Source organism: Balaenoptera physalus, assembly GCF_965194825.1.
Source record: "Balaenoptera physalus genome assembly, chromosome: 8".
NCBI classification, from domain to species: domain Eukaryota; kingdom Metazoa; phylum Chordata; class Mammalia; order Artiodactyla; family Balaenopteridae; genus Balaenoptera; species Balaenoptera physalus.
This window is the reverse complement of record NC_138887.1, coordinates 91862709-91881956: the sequence shown is the minus strand read 5'-3', so window position 1 is coordinate 91881956 and position 19248 is coordinate 91862709. Positions and strand designations below refer to the sequence as shown.

The 19248-nt window shown below is 39.0% G+C and overlaps 1 protein-coding gene across 2 annotated transcripts in view; it reads left to right on the top strand.

Moving 5' to 3' along the window:
• CTTNBP2 (cortactin binding protein 2) overlaps window positions 1-19248 on the top strand; it is a 156072-nt gene that overhangs the window by 12729 nt on the left and 124095 nt on the right. The gene's annotated exons all lie outside the window — the stretch shown is intronic.

The following is a 19248-nucleotide window of genomic DNA, read 5'->3' as shown; positions in this document are numbered from 1 at the left end:
TGGGGAAAGAGATAACAACGGTGGACGGTCAGACATAATGGAGATGGTGGACATGTTGAGAATCCAGTGGGGCAAGGGGCAACAGTTCCTGAAATAATGAGTTAAGTACATTTTCACAACCTGGAAATTGGTATAGTGGGGATAATAATTATTCTTCAATCTGTTGACAGAGAATGATGGCCTCAGAAAAAGTGGAGTGTGGTTATACCATGCCAGTGATGAATTGAGGGTGTTGCTTTTTGAAGGATAAGAATTGCTAAGTAGACTTGTGCACAGTTTGATAGTGAGAGGTATTCTTCCTGTTCCACTTTTGGGACATTTGCACTGTTTGCCAGTGTGTATTTTCTTGAATGAACTTTGGGGGAGACAGGCTAAGGCAGTGCATCACTCAGATCTGTGACCCTCAGCCGAAGGAGAGAACAAGGCAACAGTCACCTGTGAGGCCAGTAGTGTAGCTTCTTGAGACCAAAGAGATGTGAGGGCTTCAGTTCTCCCTTAGGTATTTCTCTGTCCCTCTCTATTCACCTGTAAAAGGCATCAGCACCGTGGCATTTCCCTCTGCTCACACAAATGTTGGAGCATTTAGCAGAGTCTGTGTTTTTATGTATCACCTTAGCAACCACATGTATTTCTCATTTTTACTTAATTGCGATACTTTCAAACTTGAGCAGAGGTAAAGGCTTGCTAATGATCAGGGCTTGCCGAACTGAAAGTTTTTCATAGAATCAAAGCATGTTGGAGCTGCAAGGAGCCTTAGGTGATATTCTAGGTCAGGATTTGCATATCTATCAGACCTAGTTTTTCATTTTCATAAAATACTTTGTATTACCCTTTTACTATGCTGAAATGAAATGTATGGAAAATTGCATATGTAAGTAGGCTATGTTAAAAATAACCAATACATTGCCCTAATTGTGATACAAAGTAACAGGAGAGTAATTTATAATAAAATATTAGGTGTTTCAACGTATAACTGCTCAGGCATGACTATAGTGGAAGACATGATAAAATAGATGGCTGTTCCCACCTATTCTTATAACATTGACATGAGTGCAATCGTTGCAAAAGAATCCTGATCCACACATGCCATGTCATTGACTTAGGTACAGGGAGCAGATTTACTATTGGTGAGGTGATTTTTCTGAAATGGTGAATGACACTTGGTAAAGTTCCCAACAAAAGCAGACAATTACATGAGAGTTGAATGGCTGAAAAATTTAGTGTTCGTTAGAACTGAATTAAAACAACTTGTTTATGTGTGAAAAGAAGTTACTCTTTAGGCTCAGATAGTCATACTGAAGGTTCTAATGAAAGGAATGAGCAGAGGGACATTTGAAAATTCTGGGGACTTCGGACAGTTCCTGACTGTGTAGCAAACCCCTAGCCCGCTCCCTAAGTGCCAATCACTGTGAAAACTAATTGTTCTTGCTTATTTCCAAGACATCTAGGGTACTGCCCCTGTGGAGGACCACTGGCTGATACCAGTATCTTTTATTTATAGACTGAAATCAAACAAACAATAAGGAAGCCCAAAGAGATTGAGACTTCTCAGGTTGAAAATGTGGCATGCCAGAACTTGGCATGTTTGGAGATTCTTAAAGCCTTTCGTCCCTTTTTAAAATTGAGAATTGTGATTGATTTGTTTAGATCATTGCATTTTTAGGAGTAGGTAATAATGTCATTTTCATATACCTGTCGTAGCTGTGGTAGACTCACTGTGGTGATTTACTGATTGACTATTCCCTTGGGGGCATTAGTTGGAACTGGTGAAACTAGTGAAATATTTACTTGGGTCCAGATGTGTCCTTTAGTTACCTTTTCCTTTAACAGTAGAATATAATTTAGTGACTGGCTAGTGCCCCAGAAAGAAATTGGGAAGGAGAGAGAATGTGAAACTTTTATTTTTACTTCATATTATAAGATAAACATATTCCTAAATTAAAAGTCAGAATCTAAATTAGTAAACAGTATTCAGTTGGGAGAAACACATTTTGTTTAAAGAAAAAGTCAAAAGTACTTTCTCAGTATAGTAAAGATTTTTGAATTTAATATGTAAATTGTGATTTTTTTTTTTGAGATACAAGATGCCTAATTTGTGCCCTGAATTTTATTAAAATTTAGAAATGATTTCTGTTGTGAGGCATTCAAATTCTTTAGCATTTTAGAAACTTTAGAAAGGTATTTGAGACCAAGCTATTTTACTTTTTTAATCATGTTATCCTGATGCTCTTGATTGTCAGGTTACCTGAAAAGTTGCATAGATCCTTGGATTAATGGCCATAGACTTGTCAGGACAATCTATAAATATGATTTTGGGGGAAGGGTGTTAGGAAATTACAATATATATTTTGGTATTTTTACTGTTTTCAGATGTTTAAGGTAAAAATATTTCTCAGTATGCTTATGACTTTATAACAGATATAATATTCAAGACATTAATTTTTATTGGGAAATTATATTTTAAAAAGAGCAATTTAGTGGAAAATCTGAATTGCATAAAGCTGCTTAAATGTAATATGTTTTAATTTTATCGCATAAGAAATATTTTGTTTCTCAATGATTTCCCCCTCATTCACATAAAGTAGGAATAAATTGTTGAATGAATATATTCTATATCAAATAAAATCTAGAAAATACTTTGGAGTTTAATAAAGAATGTGTGCAACAAGAAGCAGCTGTATTTTCTGAAAACCAAGATAGACACACAGCCTTTTTTTTTTTTTTTTTTAACTTTTTGGGTTTATTTATTTATTTATGACTGTGTTGGGTCTTCGTTTCTGTGCGAGGGCTTTCTCCAGTTGCGGCAAGCGGGGGCCCCTCTTCATCGCGGTGCGCGGGCCTCTCATTATCGCGGCCTCTCTTTTTGCGGAGCACAGGCTCCAGACGCGCAGGCTCAGTAATTGTGGCTCACGGGCCTAGTTGCTCCGCGGCATGTGGGATCTTCCCAGACCAGGGCTCGAACCCGTGTCCCCTGCATTGGCAGGCAGATTCTCAACCACTGCGCCGCCAGGGAAGCCCCAGACACACAGCCCTTTGAATAAAATGTAATTGAATGTTCAAGATATGAATATCCAACTTAATCCAGAAATCATTATTTCAATACTCAGTGTTTAGTTTGTGGAATCCTCTGGCCCTCACTCCTTTTTCCCTCTTGCTACTAGTATTTTTACCAGCATCTTACTCAAAGGGGAGACAAAGGCAGGAAGATGAAAATGCTGTAATTATAAAATTTTAAGAGTTAAAATTGTTTTAGCCTCCATTTTTACAGGGTCTAGCCTTCTATCCTTAGCATGAGTTTATGTAAATATTATATCATTGAAACAATGAATTCCTTGGGCAGGTAGCTCCAGATTTGCCTTCTTTTTCCATTTGGATTAGATAAATGAGGATTAACACTATTAACAGACATGGCAGTTCTTCATCCTAACCAATAGTCACTATAGAGTGACCGTATAATCCAGATTTTCAAGTCCTATTCGCACTGAAACTTTAAGAAGTTAGCCAGTTTCACATTTCCTCAGATAGAAAGCATGTGTAGCCCTTGTATCATTGGGGATATCAGATTATAGAATTGACTTGTGCAAGCAGCTGCAACAAAGAGACCCGAAGTATAAAAGATTAAATAAGTAGTTCATTTCTCACATACCATTCTGGAGGTGATTGATCTCTGCTGGAGGGGCAGCTCTGTGCCAAGTGGTCGTTCAGCTACCCAGGTGGCTTATTGCTCTCCATAGGGAATTAGCATCCTCTGTACGGTTGAAACTTGGTTAATGCCACCTCCACATCCCAACCTACGGTGAAGGGTGGGGCAAGGGAGGAAATGAAGGAGAAGCAACTTCCTGTAAGCAGCGCACACATGTGCATTGGTGAGAACTTTTGTGGACACTCCTAGCTGCATAGGAAACTGGGGAATGTCACCTGCTGGCTGGCTACATGCTAGTGCTGTGGGGGAAGGGAGGAGCTTAGAGGACCCCTAACAACCTAATACAGCCCATTATCTTGGTGTAATGTTACCGTATACAGTGTCCTGGGATATGGCACAAGAAGATCCTTCTTCCTCCTTCCCTCAGTAAATATTTGTTAAGTGCCTACTTTGTACCAGGCACAGAAAGTTTGAATGTCAGTGGAGCTTTATTACAATGCCAAGATCGTTCCCATTTAGAAAATTCTTCTATCTTGACTTTATATATTTAAAATTAATTGTTCTGAGTAGTGTCATTTGGGCCGAAGTTATACTTTCTCAGGCGGTGACTCAGTATATATTTTGCCTAGAATATCTTCCTTTTTGAAAACCTGACCTTTCCATTGGGTTCAAAACTCAATTAAAAAAATTTTTTTAAAGGTTTTGTTTTAAAGCAGGGTTTTTCGCCCTCAGCACGATTGACACTTGGGGCCAGGTGTTTGCTGCTGCTGCTGTTGCAGGGAAGGGGCTATCTTCTGCACCGCAGGACTCGTTGTAGCCTCCTTGGCCTCTGTTTGCTCACTGGATGCCAGCAGCACCTCCCTAGTTGTGACAGCCAAAAAGGTCTCCAAATCACCCCCATTTGGGAAACACTGCTGTAAAGTAATACTGGTTAAGGAAATGCCACTTTCAAAACTATATTTGCTGAAATAAATGTAAGAACTTTAATGATTCAAATACATTTTATGATCCAGTGATTTTCCTGTGAAATATTTTTTCTCAGAGCTAAAAATTAATCTGAAAATGCCCATTTTAACAAATTTCATGACTGTTTCAAAACACGCCACATATTTAAAATTGCATTACAGTTTCTTAGGCAGAACTTAAATGTTTTATTTTTAAAATTCAAAAACCTTTATGGCTGTATGGCTCAGTGCTGGAAACTTTACATAGAACAAAGTCAATCTTTTTAAATAAAATGGAAGCATTAAATAGAATAATGTTTCCACTCGTTTTGAAAGCAGCTGCGAGTATACTACAGAGTACTGTGAGGGTTTTCCTCATATGACTTGTCTGCTAAATAATGATAAAAGAATAACATTCTGGTTTCAGCTAAGTAAAACACGCAGCCTTTTGTATTTCAAAATTCTCCTATGATTGCAGGCAATTGATTGACCAAAACGTACCCTTTTTTGTGCTGTTTATTTTAATTAACAAATGAATTTGCTGAGCAGAGCTGAATTTGTGAAACATAAATTGTTTTCTTCCCCGTCTGCTGAGATAACGCCTTTGTTCTATGTCTAGAAAAAGGAAGAGAGTTGACCAGACGTTGTGTTTTTTCTGCAAGCAAATGAGTTTTTCATAATATACAATAGCTGATGATTTTTAAATAGCATTGTATTTGGTCTAGTAGGGCAAACAGGAAATATTAATTTTGATTTTTCGGAGAGACTTTATTTGCCCTGTTGAACATTTGCTATTAGTGAAAGAAAAAAATAGAAGAATATCAGGCAAAATACTGCTTTCTTTTTAATATTAGGGATAGGGGATGAAGAGATACAAACTATTAGGTATAAAATAAGCTACAAGGATACATTGTACAACACAACAGGGGATATAGTCAATATTTTGTAATAACTATAAATGGAGTATAACCTTTAAAAATTGTGAATCATTGTATCGTACTTATAGAATATTGTACAGCAATGGTACTTCAATAAAAAAAATATATAAATGGAATCATATGGTAAAAAAAAATGAAGGTAATGATGCCACAAAAGCAAAGTGTTTATCACTACCATTTAATACGCAACTGACGTCACTCAAGTAACATTTTCTTCCTGATTATTAATAAATTAGCAGGATATCTGTGAGAACAAACTAAAGATGAAGCTTTCCCAGCTCAGTGATGTACCATTTGATCCACACTGGGTGCAGGATAGGTTCAGGGTTACAAATGGTATGAAACCAGGAATGTACTTTTGTACACTTTGAGATTATCATAATTTGTGGGACTGTCAGTTCAATTAACTGTTACTTTAGAATTAGTTCCTTGTGATCTGAAAATAAAAGGTGTTCCTTTGACGCATTCTGATAATATTTCAGCCATCTCATCTTAACCCTCAGTGGCTAAGCTACGAGTCGTGGGTTCTTGTGGGAATTTCCTTTGCCACGTATATGACTAATTCTATCTTGATTATAAGAAGAAACAAGGGTCTAAAGCAGTACCCAAAGTTCTACCCTCCTTCTCTTTGGTTGTGGTTACTTTGGGAAGAAAAGAGGTTTCAGGTTCTGCTTTTCAGTTTTCTGAGTCAAAATATAAATAGTTGTTGAACAAATAAGAAAGGAAAGGCTATATCCCATATTTCAAATGTAGTTGGACAAGGTGGGGAAAGGTGAGGGGATCCAGCATCCGTTTCTTCAGCAGATGTTTATTGTCTTCAGGCATGTCCTGGGCTTCGAGGGTCATGACCAAGGGGTATGCTTTCTTTCTCATGGATCTTAGAGTCTAGTGGGAGAGATTGACATTAAACCAATAAACACAATATCTAAGTACAAATTATGATTATGAAAGAAAAGGAAAGAATGTTAACGAGATTAAGGGTAGCTTATATTGGGTCAGAAAAGACTTCCCTGTGGAAGTGATGTTCCCTGAGACTTGAAGGAGGGATATCCTGAGCCCAGTTGGAAGAAGGGTGTTCAGGCAAAGGGAGTGGCACATTCAGAGGCCCTTGGAGAGGAAGGAGCTTGATACTTGATAGGAACTGCAGGAAATCAGAGAGCAAGCAAGAGTGGCACAAGATCAGATGCAGATGGTGGCTGGGGCCAGACCATGCTGGAGGGCGAAGGCCGTGGAAAGGCTGGATTTCATCCTACCTGAGGTGGTCAGCTGTTGATGTGTTGAAGCTGGAGAATCCCAGTGATTTGATGTGCTGTTAAAGTCATCTTTTAAGAAAATGCAAAATTATAGTGTATTCTATTTTTTTGTATCAAGTTTAATTTATTAAATGTAAATATTTTTAGCTTATCACCACTTTCAAGGGAAAGATGACAAAGAACACCCTAACTGTTGGGCAGACAAAAGTTTGTAGGAGAGCCATAGTAAAGAGGTAGAATGTCATAATGGTTGTCTTAGAAATGTGAATATCTCAGATGCTTCCAAATATTGCCCTTGAAGAGGGCATGGAAAATGTGCTTCCTCGTTACTTTTGTCTCTTAGCAATGAACAGTGTTTTCCTTCAAACAGTTAAGATGAGCTGATTATGGTTTTTAGTTAAGGTCTTGTGCACCTGAGATAAGATTGATAAGGTAAATCCTCCACATGAAATTTTTTAAAAGGCAAAATTCTATCTTCAGTTGTATTTTTTTCCCCCAATCCAGTTCTCCTCAGTTCAGCTTAGATTTTTAAATTAAATGAGTTTTTTGGTTAAAAGACCTCTTCTTTCATAACTTAAGATTACTGTAAATATCTAAAGACCTATCTGTTATAAAATCAAATTCCTTTTCAGCTTTTTCACAGAGGGTTGGGAAAAGTAGCAGAAGATTGCTTCACATAGTGCTAAAGATGACCTGGCAAGAATGTAAAATACATTTCAACGCGGTCGGAATTTGTTCTCCTCCAGGACATCTATGTTGGCCTATTTTAAGTGGACCATTACAGGGCTTATGCTCACATAGTTACCCCTTACAAAAATAAAATGCTAAAGCCGACAAGCTCTCCAGCAGCCCCGACCCCTTCTCATGACATTCTTCCATGGAAAACAGACCGTGGACAGAGTCTTCTCTTGGTGTCAGGCACTGCACTAGGCACCTTACCTGTATTAAAGTGGAGTTGCATCTCCTATGGGCATTAGGTTTTAATGGTTAAAATAATGCAGATAGTAAGCCCTTGGGAAGCTCTTAACTTACCAGTAAAGTACATGAGACATAGTTTTGTATATACAAGCCTGAGTAGTAATTTTTATGCACAGCATAGGTTGATTCTCACCAAGTTAGAAGGAAAGGACCATCTGTGTGCTGGTGTCTGGGCATTGCAGCTCTTCTGCCTTTAAGGAAGACTTTAAATCCCTAGGTAAATGGGGCTGGGTGGGTGCTTTCGTAGCACATCTCTCTGGCCTTAATGCAAAGTCATAGGTTTGTCTGAATTCTAAGGATTAAACAAGGTAATATGCTACAGCACCTAGCAAAGGATCTGGCACATAATAGGTGCTTGAAAAAAGTATTTGCATTTGAATCTCAGTCTGTGTTGGTAGAAAATATTTCCCCCTGCACTTTCTCCTTCTCCTCACACTTTGAAAGTTATAGGACAGACCTTGGTCACCTGCTTCCTATCTAATAAAGTGGGCATTGCTTCTTATTTCTTAGGGTAGAACTCTCACTCCTCAAGTCAGAATTGGCCAGATGGAAACTAAAGCTAATCTAGGCTACTAATTTATCCTTGCAGCCCCTAAGGCAGGCAGGAAAATAAGCAGTGGTAGGAAATCAGATGGAAATTTTGAACGATCAGACCACAGGCTGAAAAGAGGTAGAGTCAGCAGCATTTCTGGGGCCTCCTGGGGTGGCTGTACGGGTCCTGAGTGGAGAGAAATGACTTGTCAGGTATCGTCCAGACAACGTTTTCTAAAGTAAAATTATCCCCCGCCAAAAGAGGGCTTAGCAATTTTGGAAATTTCTAAAGTGTTTTGGGAATAGGATAATACGTACTGTTAATTATTTTTAAAAGTGACGTTTTAAGTGTATAGAAATGGTGGGATAACAGGTAGACCTATGAACCGTTATAAATACTTATCCTACAGCTTGTCAGTCTGTTTCCCACATCTTCATATTTAGGCAGCATACTCTTTTTTATGCTAAATCTTTGATTTTCGGTGGCATTGCTTTAAACTTGGCATGAATAATTCTGTTTACAGCCACCTTTGTTCCTGGCCATCTAAAAGTGAAGAGGAGGGAGGTGGTTCAATCCTTTCAAACTATCATATGATATCACTTATAGGTGGAATCTAAAAATGGATACAAATGACCTAATTTACAAAACAGAAACAGAATCACAGATTTAGAAAACAAATTTATGGCTACCAAAGGGGAAAGGTGGGAGGGGGTGAGGCATAAACCAGGAGGTGGAAATTAGCAGGCATACCCTTCCGTAGAGAAAATAGGTAATCGATAAGGAACAACTGTATAGCACATAGAACTCGACTCAACACACTGTAATCACCGGAAGAGAATATATAAGACTGGTAAGAGTCTGAAAAAGAATATATAGACGTCTCTCTCTGTAAGTGAATCAAGGGAATGTACACCAGAAAGAAACACAGCATTGTAAATCAGCTGTACTCCACTATAAAAATAAAGATAAATTACAGAAAAAAAAATCCTTTCAAACTAAAACAATTTCTTTTCTACAACCTCCTTCCTTCACCCCATGATTGTGGTCTAGGCAGTAGGCAAACTGAAATCAAGAAAAGGGTCAGTTCCATTTGACTCATGCTTCCAAGGAATCCTGAGGTTTGCTGCAGTTTCCAGCAAGCAGAATTTGGAGCAGGACGTGGGGATGGAATGGGACTTAACATTATTGAGTTTTTATTATGTGCTGGGCACTTCACATACCTTATCTCCTGTCATCTGTATGAAATCTCTTGATCAGTTATAGTTGCCCACTTTAGGAATAGAGAAACAGCCTCTGAGAATCAATAAGCCATTTTCTCCCTGACTCCTAACCTTGGCTCTCACCATGCCTCTGCTTCAAAGGAAACATTAATGACACTAATCATTTTCCTGGAGCTGGAAGCTGTCATTCATGGAATCTTTATCTTACTTTAAATGCTGTGAATTCCCAGAACATTTCCCACACACCTGTAGTCAATTGTAAATATCAAAAGCTGAACAGAAATTGAAACTACACAGAAATTGTTGTTGGAAAGTCTTCTGTTTAATCATGTGCTGTTCCCTCCCAATTGACTGCAGGTAATTATAAACAGAAGTAAATCCGGCAAGACTTCTAAGATCTTATTGAATGGCAATTATGAAAATATAGAAGAGCATCATTGATTTTTTTTTGAAATGTTTTCTTCTTCTCAATAATTATCACACCAAGTACAGAAAAGTTCTGTAATAAGGATATTCTCATCTTCTGGATGAGAACCTTCTGGAGCATGTGTGAATGCTGCATGACCCAAATTTCCATTAAGGAAATGGAGATTTCTGAAACAGACAAGGATGCGGTACCTACGGAACTGCTAATTCTATCCTGATCATCTTCCCACATTTCAGTCATTGTTAAATCTGTCTCTTGTAGTTACATTTCATTTTTTGATATTTTTTTCTCTATTTGATCAACTTGTTTTTCTTCTTTCATTTGCATCTGAAAAAAATGGCAGGAGGTAAATTGAGCCTTTAAATAGGAATTTAGTTTGGTTTCCATGAAAGGCTGTTGTACTGATTTCCTTGAGTTATATAATCCTTTGATTTTTTTTTTTTTCCAATTAATAGAAGTTGCAGGGAATTCATGAGAATGGATTATGCAGCCAGGTGTTGATGATAGGTTCGCTACCAGTGAAGAGTGTAATATTCTTAATAACTAACATATTAAAATGCAGATGTATCATTGTCCTTGTTAAAAAGTTTAGATTTCCTTTCACAAAGGCTAAATCAACAGAATCTAATAATTTTAGATTTATTTTAAATAAACCTCTAAATAATCCCTAAAAATTAGAGTTGACAATGATTTTCTATTAATGTGTCTCTCTCCATGAGTGCCTGGGGGTAAATCTTTCATAGACATTCTGAAAAGTGCATTGGGCTTCCTTCTGTAGTGTCTTGACAAAATAGTGAGACCTCACCAGTGGAGTTCAGAAGAAACCTTCCATCATCTCTGCTTGGTTAGATCCATGCATTTTGTGCCTGTTTGGGGAATGGTAATATGATGGGAGTTTGGTTTGAAGGAATGGTGGGTCGGACAATTAATGGAAGAACTTCAGAAACCCTTAACGGGAATTGTTAATATGTTAACTTCTTAATAAGTTTAAATGTCAAACAGTTGCCTATTGAGATTAATTGTAGGCTCTGAGGTAGGAAAGGATATGATAAAAGCAGTGTTTAAGGGACATTATGTTAATCACTTTTGGAAGTAGATTGACAGAAAAAGGGAGAGAAATTATCTGAGGAAGCAATTACAATTGATATTTATTAAAGTATGGGTTCTGTAAAACTCTGAATTCTAGGTTATGGCTCTAAATGTAGCTGAAATGCTGTTGAGTATTAAAGGGACTCGAATAGATGGAGAAGAGATTGTGAATAAAAAGAACTCTTCCAGCATAATAGAGCATCCTCTAACTTGTGACAGCAACCAGTTATTTCTAAAACAATTTCAGTGTCAGGGTATAAACCTTTTTTTTTTTTTTTTTAATTTTAATAAGGATATTGTGTTTATGCCCCATGTGAATCATACTTAAGTAATTCACACATCAACTCCAGTTCTCCCAGTAGCCTTTTTAGTGCTAGTCTTTCAACATTCATCCAACAAATATTTATTGAGTGTATTCTATCATGCCTTGTGCTGGACACTGGAGAGAGTGTAAACTAGCCAGTTCCTGTACTCATGGAATTTATTGTCTAGGAAAGGAGAGTAACCGTGATTAACAAGTCCCGTTTGTGGTTAAGTGTAGCAAAGGAGAGGTACTGGGCACTGATTATGTACCATAACTATTATTTTTCTAAGACCCGTTATAGAAGGTCATGTAAAAATAGGGTCAGAGTAAGAGTACTAATAACTTAGCAAAATATTAACATCTGTAATATATTAAATAAAAGGAAAATAACCATGTTTCTCTGGTTTGGTCCCTATCTACTATGTGTCCCTAGACTTTGTGCAACTCCCCACGAAAAGTTGTTTCGCTTTGTGTGTCAGCTGCTATGCTCTGTCTCCTTCTCCTCTTTCCTTAGATGCAGATGGTGACCTCATGAATTTCTTGCTTTTCAAAGTGGATATTAGTCTCCCCTATATAGCATTCATTGGGTTACTTGAGATTACAAAGCAGTACTGCTACTTGTACTGCTGACTTCATAGAGGTGGTTTTTTTTTTTTAAAGCTCCTTTTATATTTATTGAAGCCTCAGTTCCTTAGGGTTCTGCCACAACTTTAGTGGGGGTTAGGGGAGATGAGGACTAAAGTTGTGTTTTTCTTAGGTTAAATTGAATTCTTTCCTGGGGAGTTCTGTGTTGACTCACAAAGAGAGATCCCTTGGGAGGATTTTCCCTCTAGAAGTGTCTGAATCTTGTGATCAACACTCTAGAAGGTCCTAACCTATGATCCTCTCTGCTGGAGAGGAGAAAGGATGCAAAGATAATAACACGTTTCTGCTTTGTCATCTCTTGCTGTGTTACAAACCACCCGGAGACGTAATGGTTTTAAAGAACAACAGTCATTTATCTTGCTCACATGTCTGCAGTTGAGGCTGGGCTTTGTAGGGCCAGCTCACCATCTGCACCTCATGTGGCAATGGGAGTAGGGTAGGGGGGCGGTTGGAGGAGCTACTTCAAGATGCCTCCCTCATGTTCTCGCTGCCTGCTGGGAGATCAGTGGAGACTATGGGCTGGGGGCTTGGGTTCCTCTCCATGGGCTGCTTGGGCTTTCTCGTCACAAGGTGGCTAGGATCCATCAGTGAACATCCTAGGAGACAGGAAATAGAATCTTCTAGTGCCTTAAAGTTTGGGTCACAAAGTCACTTTCCATTATGTTCTGTCAAGCAGTCACAGGAATCAGATTCAAGGGGAAGAGACATAGAACTGACCACCTGGGAGGAGTGTCAAAGAATTTGGGGATAATGTTTCAGAAACTCCAGAAAAGTGATACTTACTGAGCCCTATGTGCCAGGATTACTATTTAGGACTTTATGGAGCTTATCTCATCTATCCTCAGCAGTCTCCCTTGAAGGAGATGTAGTGTTATCTCACTTGAAGGCTCGTGGTTAAGAAATGTGTTCTGTGTCACACAGCTGATAAGTGTGGAGCCAAAACTTGGACCCAGGCCTTTCTGACTCTAAGTGCATCTTCCTAACCACTCTCCTGTATAATGTAGTGGAAGAGAGCTGTGCAATGGCTACTAATTATAATGCAAGGCAGGCTTGTATATTGGAGTAAAGCATAAATGAAAGAGTTTTAATGAAGATGGATGGCTTCTGGGAAGAGGTGGCATTCCAGGAGTCCTTTGAAGAATGATTAATTTCTAGAGCAATTAATAATTAGAGCAATGAGAAGTGGGTATGAGTCAGAAAGACAGCATGAGCACAGTATGTGTGTTGCTCTGGGCAGAGTGAGGAGGTAAGGGGGCCTGGAGCACAGGCTATGGACTGATGTAGTAGGAGCTGGGACAGGCTCTGTCAAGGAGGTTTTGAAGGCCAAGCTGAAACATCTGTGTGACTAATAGGATAGACAGGGCAGAGTCCCTAAAGATTTTTAAGCAGGGAAATGGACTGACCCTGAGGCATTGGTTTTATTTTTTTTAAAAAATACATTTATTTATTTATTTTTGGCTGCGTTGGGTCTTTGTTGCTGCACGCGGGCTTTCTCTAGTTGTGGCGAGCGGGGGCTACTCTTCATTGTGGTGCGCGGGCTTCTCATTGTGGTGGCTTCTCTTGTTGTGGAGCACTGGCTCTAGGCACGCAGGCTTCAGTAGTTGTGACACGCGGGCTCAGTAGTTGTGGCTCACGGGCTCTAGAGCGCTGGCTCAGTAGTTGTGGCACACGGGCTTTGTTGCTCCGCGGCATGTGGGATCTTCCCAGACCAGGGCTCGAACCCATGTCCCCTGCATTGGCAGGTGGATTCTTAACCACTGCGCCACCAGGGAAGCCCCCAAGGCATTGGTTTTCAAAGTGTGGTTTCCAGGCCAGCAGCATCTGCATCACCTAGGAACTTGTTAGAAAAGTTATTGTGTTAATTGAAAAAGTCAGACAGAGAAAGACAAATACCAAATGATTTCACTCATATGTGGAATCTTAAAACAAATGAGCAAACAAAAGAAAAACCTCATAGATACAGAGACCAGATTGGTGGTTACCAGAGGGGAAGAGGAGGGGCATTGGTGGGTGGGCAAAATGGGTGAAGGGGGTCAGCTATATGTTGGTGGGTAACAACTAGGTTTGTGGTGGTGATCACACTGTAATGTAGACAGATGTTGAATTATAATGCTGTACACCTGAAGCTTATATAAGAAAGGCATGCAAATATTTAGCCCTGCACTATAGACCAACTGACTCAGAAACTTTGGGGGTGGAACAAGGTATGTTCTCTGGTCTCACAAGCCCTTCAGGTGATTGATTAGTGCTCAAGTTTTAGAACCACTGATCTAAGGGGTGGGTAGGCACTCACTGTAAAGCAGGTATGTTTTATGTAACATAAAATCAGGGTGCACTTAAATCCCTGGTGCTGATTAATATCCCTGAAAGCTGGAAAGGCTTTCTGCTCAGTAAGCAGAATGGCCAGCAAATTGGTGGCTATTGCTGATTCTAGTTGTAAAGAGACTTTGATGAGAAAAAGACAGCCAATGGCTGGTCTCAGGACAGCTTCTCCAAAAGCCGCCATCAAGTGACTCAGCCCAGACATGTTTTCAAAGAAGCTGTGGGAATCATGCTAAAGGAGCTTTTGTGAATTGTTGGACTAAAGTAAAACACATTATCAAGACATTAAGAACCGTGTGTAAAAAATGGATATTCTGTTACAGTCAATGTGATTGTTTTATTTACTTCTTACACCCCTGATTGTTCCACAGATGATGTGAGGTGGCTTACAAGAATAAAAACAGCAAGATGGAAAAATATAAGTATGCAAAAATCAAGATTAGGAGTTAAAACAGGGGCACACAAGCCTTGTAGTTATAAGACCCTTTCCTCTAATGAAATCTTTCTTGGGGGCCCAGTACATAAAACAGAAGCTGAGCCGCTGAGTTGAAGCAGAAGTTGGGGTTCTGTGCTGCCTGATGGGAAAAATAAAACAGTAATGGGCAAGTTACATGATTTGTGTTGTTCATAAGGAAAACTGCCATGGCGGTCACTTCCTCAGGGAAGGCAGACTCTTGGTTACTGTGGTCGAAAATTTCTGTAGTGCCTCTTCAGCTGGGAGGTGTTTTCAACAGTGTCCACATAAAATGTGATAGCTGGATGTAAATGACTGCTTTTGCCTCCCATCCAGAGACATAAGTGAGAGGCAGGCTGCTTAGGTGAGGTAGCCAGGGTGGAAGTGAAGGGGGTTGGGGGGTGGGAGTGGGGCAGGGCAGCAGTGGGTTAATGCACAGCTTCCCTGGGGGTTTGCTGTGAAGGAGGCAGTCAGTAGACCCTCTAAATAAGCAGATGGGCTGTGTCACCTTCAAACCATTTGCCAGTGTGATCTCATATCATTTGCTGCTGTTCCTTGTCTAATCAGTTCATGTACACGTTTTTCAGACTGAACAAGTCATTTATATTCAGATATGGTTAGGCAAAGCAGTAGCTCTAAAAATTTGAACATGGGACAAAAAAGTGTGAAAATGGTTTATATCGGTGTTTCCAAAAGAAAAGGAGAATTAATGTTCAATAATTATGGCTTATAACATTTTCTAAGAATGTCTGATGACTGCCTGTAACGAACATTTTTGTGTCACAAATTTATGAATGTCCTTTGTAGTTTAAGTACTGTTAGTTGACATTAAGCACTTGTATGTACCACATTATAGCACTGTAATAATTTCGCTAAATATTTCCTCTAATCAACTGACTTCAGTTTGGAAGTTCATCAGTTTGAAAGCTTATCAGTTTTCCACATGCTTGGTTTTGGACTTTCCAGTTCCCTTTATTGTACTTTTCATGCTTTGAAGACCAGTTTGTGCCACATTTTTTTCCGGCACACCTCAAATGGTTTAAAATGTTACAAGCACTTTGGTAACCCTGCAGTCTAGAATTTCGTTACTCATTTCTTTTCTTCCTGCCAGTGGATTGTGTATGGATTTTTATAGGGCCTTGTTGCTACTCTCTGCTGTGTCTCTAAATGGATAGTATGTTTTCAAATTGAACTAACCAAGTATAACTGTTGGTAAATATTCACTATCATTTTTGCTTCATAGCAAGTTAGGCTACATTACCTGAACTAAACTAACTACTGTACCCTGACTAAAAATGAGAGTATCTTTAGTGAGACAAAGAAGCTAGCTTTTAAATCTTGACATTTTTAACAAAAGAGTGAAGATTCCCCAATAGGAATAATAATGGAGCAGCTTTTAAACATTTTTATTAGTAAAAATAATTATTAGAATTGGAAGTTTATACCAGCTTTGTAAAATGTAACAATTTACAGGCTATTCAAATGTCTCTTCATTAATCATTGTCCTAACTGTATAGATAACATTATATGATATTTTAAAGCCAGAGTTTTTGTTTTGTGTATGATCTATAGGACCCATATGGGATTAGTCTTTCTCTGTGACAGTTTTCCTCACTAATAAGTGAGTTTCAATTCTTCATGTACTAGAAAGTTATACTACTTTTTCTTAATAGAAGCATATATCTTTTGATAAATTCTGACTTTAAAATTCATCCATAATCTTATCCCCATAATATAGCTGTAACTAGGTTATTCAACACAGTTTTTTTTTTTTTTAACACAGTTTTATATTCTCCATTTTTATCAAACATTTTCAATATTTTTAGTGGTCCTAGTGCTTATCATTTATAGCCTTTTTAACTGTACTGTATTTCATAGGCTTGAAGAAGTAAAACCTAATTATTCCTCTATATTCTCTCATCTGCAGTTTTTCTTTTAGTGGTGGGCAGGGACGATTTTCAAAATGTTTAATAACACTACACAGGCACCAGTGAATCAAGAATGCCTAACTAATTAGGACACATGACAATCGTTACACCATCTTATGCATACTGGCTGGACAAGAGCCTTCTTGATGGGTGTCTTTTGGAAATGTTTTAGCTTGGAAAGGCTTCCACGGAGATGTGTAGTCCAATCAAATGCATTTGCTGTAAAAATCTGTCATCGTAATGCATCTTGGTAACACCTGTTAATGATTTTAGGTTGACCTATTCGTATAAACTAAAACCTGTAATTTAATTGGGTGCACTTTTAAATGACGTAATTTACAAAGAATTTTAAGTTATGCTATTTAAAATAGCATGTATATTTTCCGAATTATTAAAGCAATACATGTTCTTTGTAGAATACCTTTAAAAGGCACAAAAAAGGAAACTTTATCATCATTCAGAAGTAACCAGTTTTCTCTGCATTAATGAGCCTACATAGTATATCTCTCTCAAAATGGGATCATGCTCTACACAATAATTTGTTTAACCTGTTTGTTTTCTCAGTATACTGTGAACATGTCACTAGATATTTATCAACATTGTGATTTTTAACCATGGTATATTTGATGAAACCTCAATTGCCGGAAATCTCCGTACCCATTTTAGATTACGGGAGGTATCACCGCAATTCCTCCTCTCCAGATCCCCCCAGTTCCCTCCTCTCAGTTTGCCCCATTCACTTGGCAAAAAACCCCCAATGCTTGCTAAGTTCAGCTCTCTGCCTACCTCATGTTCACACCCATAGGGTAGTACAGGCTGGAGAAAGACCATCCCACCTTGCTGACTTGACTCGCTTTAAATTCATGACCATATGTGCCTCTCGTTGGCCCTTGGTTCTGGTTGGCAGTGATAGCACATTTCTTCGTGCTTTACTCGCCTGTTCCCCTAGATTCTTTTACACTTTCTTCTCCTTCTGAGACCTTTCTTCAGCACCTCCTCCCTTTGCTTCATTCTCAGCTGCTTTCAATTTCACTGAGAGCGTAGAAGCAATCAGAAGGAACTTTCATCCTCTTTCACCATCACATCGACCAACTCACAGGCATCTGTACCCACATACTCATTTTTCCTCCTCTCACTGTGGAAAGACTACCCATGTTGCTGGCTCAGGCTCAGCTGGCCCATGTGCACCCAGTTCTGTGCCTTCTCAAATATTCAGGGACACCTCTTCAGCAGTTACCCCATCCTTCTGTGTCATCAAATCTTTCCTCAGATTGGCCCTGCCTCCCACTGTTGCTTCATTGCTTTCTGCCATGTTACAGCAAAACTCCTTGACATAGCTGTCTACCAGCTGATGCCATTACTTTTCTTCCACTCTCCCTTAGAACTACTCTCATCAGGCTTTTCCTAGCGCTATCCCTTCTAAAAGTCAACCCCATTTTGTAGTTGTCGGGAAACAAAAAAAAGAAATCAAAACAAACCAAAAAACAACTTTGGAGTAAGACTTGGTTCCTCTTTTTCTTTCACACTTTCCGTATCCAGTCTTTGTAAATCTTGTTGGCACTAACTGTAAGATATACGTACAACCTAACTGTTTCTCCCATCTCCACCGACACTTCTCTGTATTAGTTTCCAGCCAGAGTGCTCCTATTAAAACAGGAGTCAGATCATGTCACCCTTCAGTTCACATCCATTTAGTGGCCTCCTTCCTTCTGAGTCAAAGGCCAAGGCCTTTCAGTGGCCTCAAGACTGCGTGATGCGCAGCCCCCCGCCCCAATCTCATAGTCCCTTTTCCCTCCTCCTCTGCAGCTCTGCCGGCCCCCTTGCCTGTTCCGCCTTGGAGCTTCTGCATTTGTTTTCTCTGCCTAGAAAACTCTTCTGAATGGACCTGTGGCCTCCTTCCCTTGCCTTTGAAGGTCTTTGCTGAAATGTCATCCATCCTGTTTATATTGCCACCCTGTCGACATCGCAAGTGGTCCCCTTCCTCCTTTCTTGCTTTATTTAGGTCCATTACACATATTACCATTTGAGATGCTATATATTTTTACATGTTTAAAATACTTACTTGTTTGTTTTCATTTTCCCACTAGAACACAAGCTCCTTGAGGGCAGGGATTTTGTTTTGTTTCACTGCTTTATGGCGCCTGGCTCGATAAATATTTGTTGAATGAATTGATTTAGATGGACTCCAAATTTCCCCTGTGAAATAAACATGTACTTTTATATCAGAGAGGTGAGATTAATCAATATTGTATAGAAATAGACGTATCCTGTTTTTACTTTTTTCATGTCATACAGAAATACTCATTTTTTGATTTTAGGTTTATACATTTTTTTGCTCTATTCTTTTTCCATAGGTGATAGAGCCATTGGGGAGGACAGTTTTTTTGTATTGCTTTGTTCTGGGGTGTTACTTGAGTCTGCATTTCTCGGGAGCCTGGAGTACTTTCCTATATTTCATGGTGCCTTCTCCCCACCCCCGCTTCACTCTGTGGTATATAGAGATTAGTTAGTGGTTAGTGTGGTACCATGAAGCCTGCAAGAGCACTTGAGAAATTGTGCTCTGATCAGGTG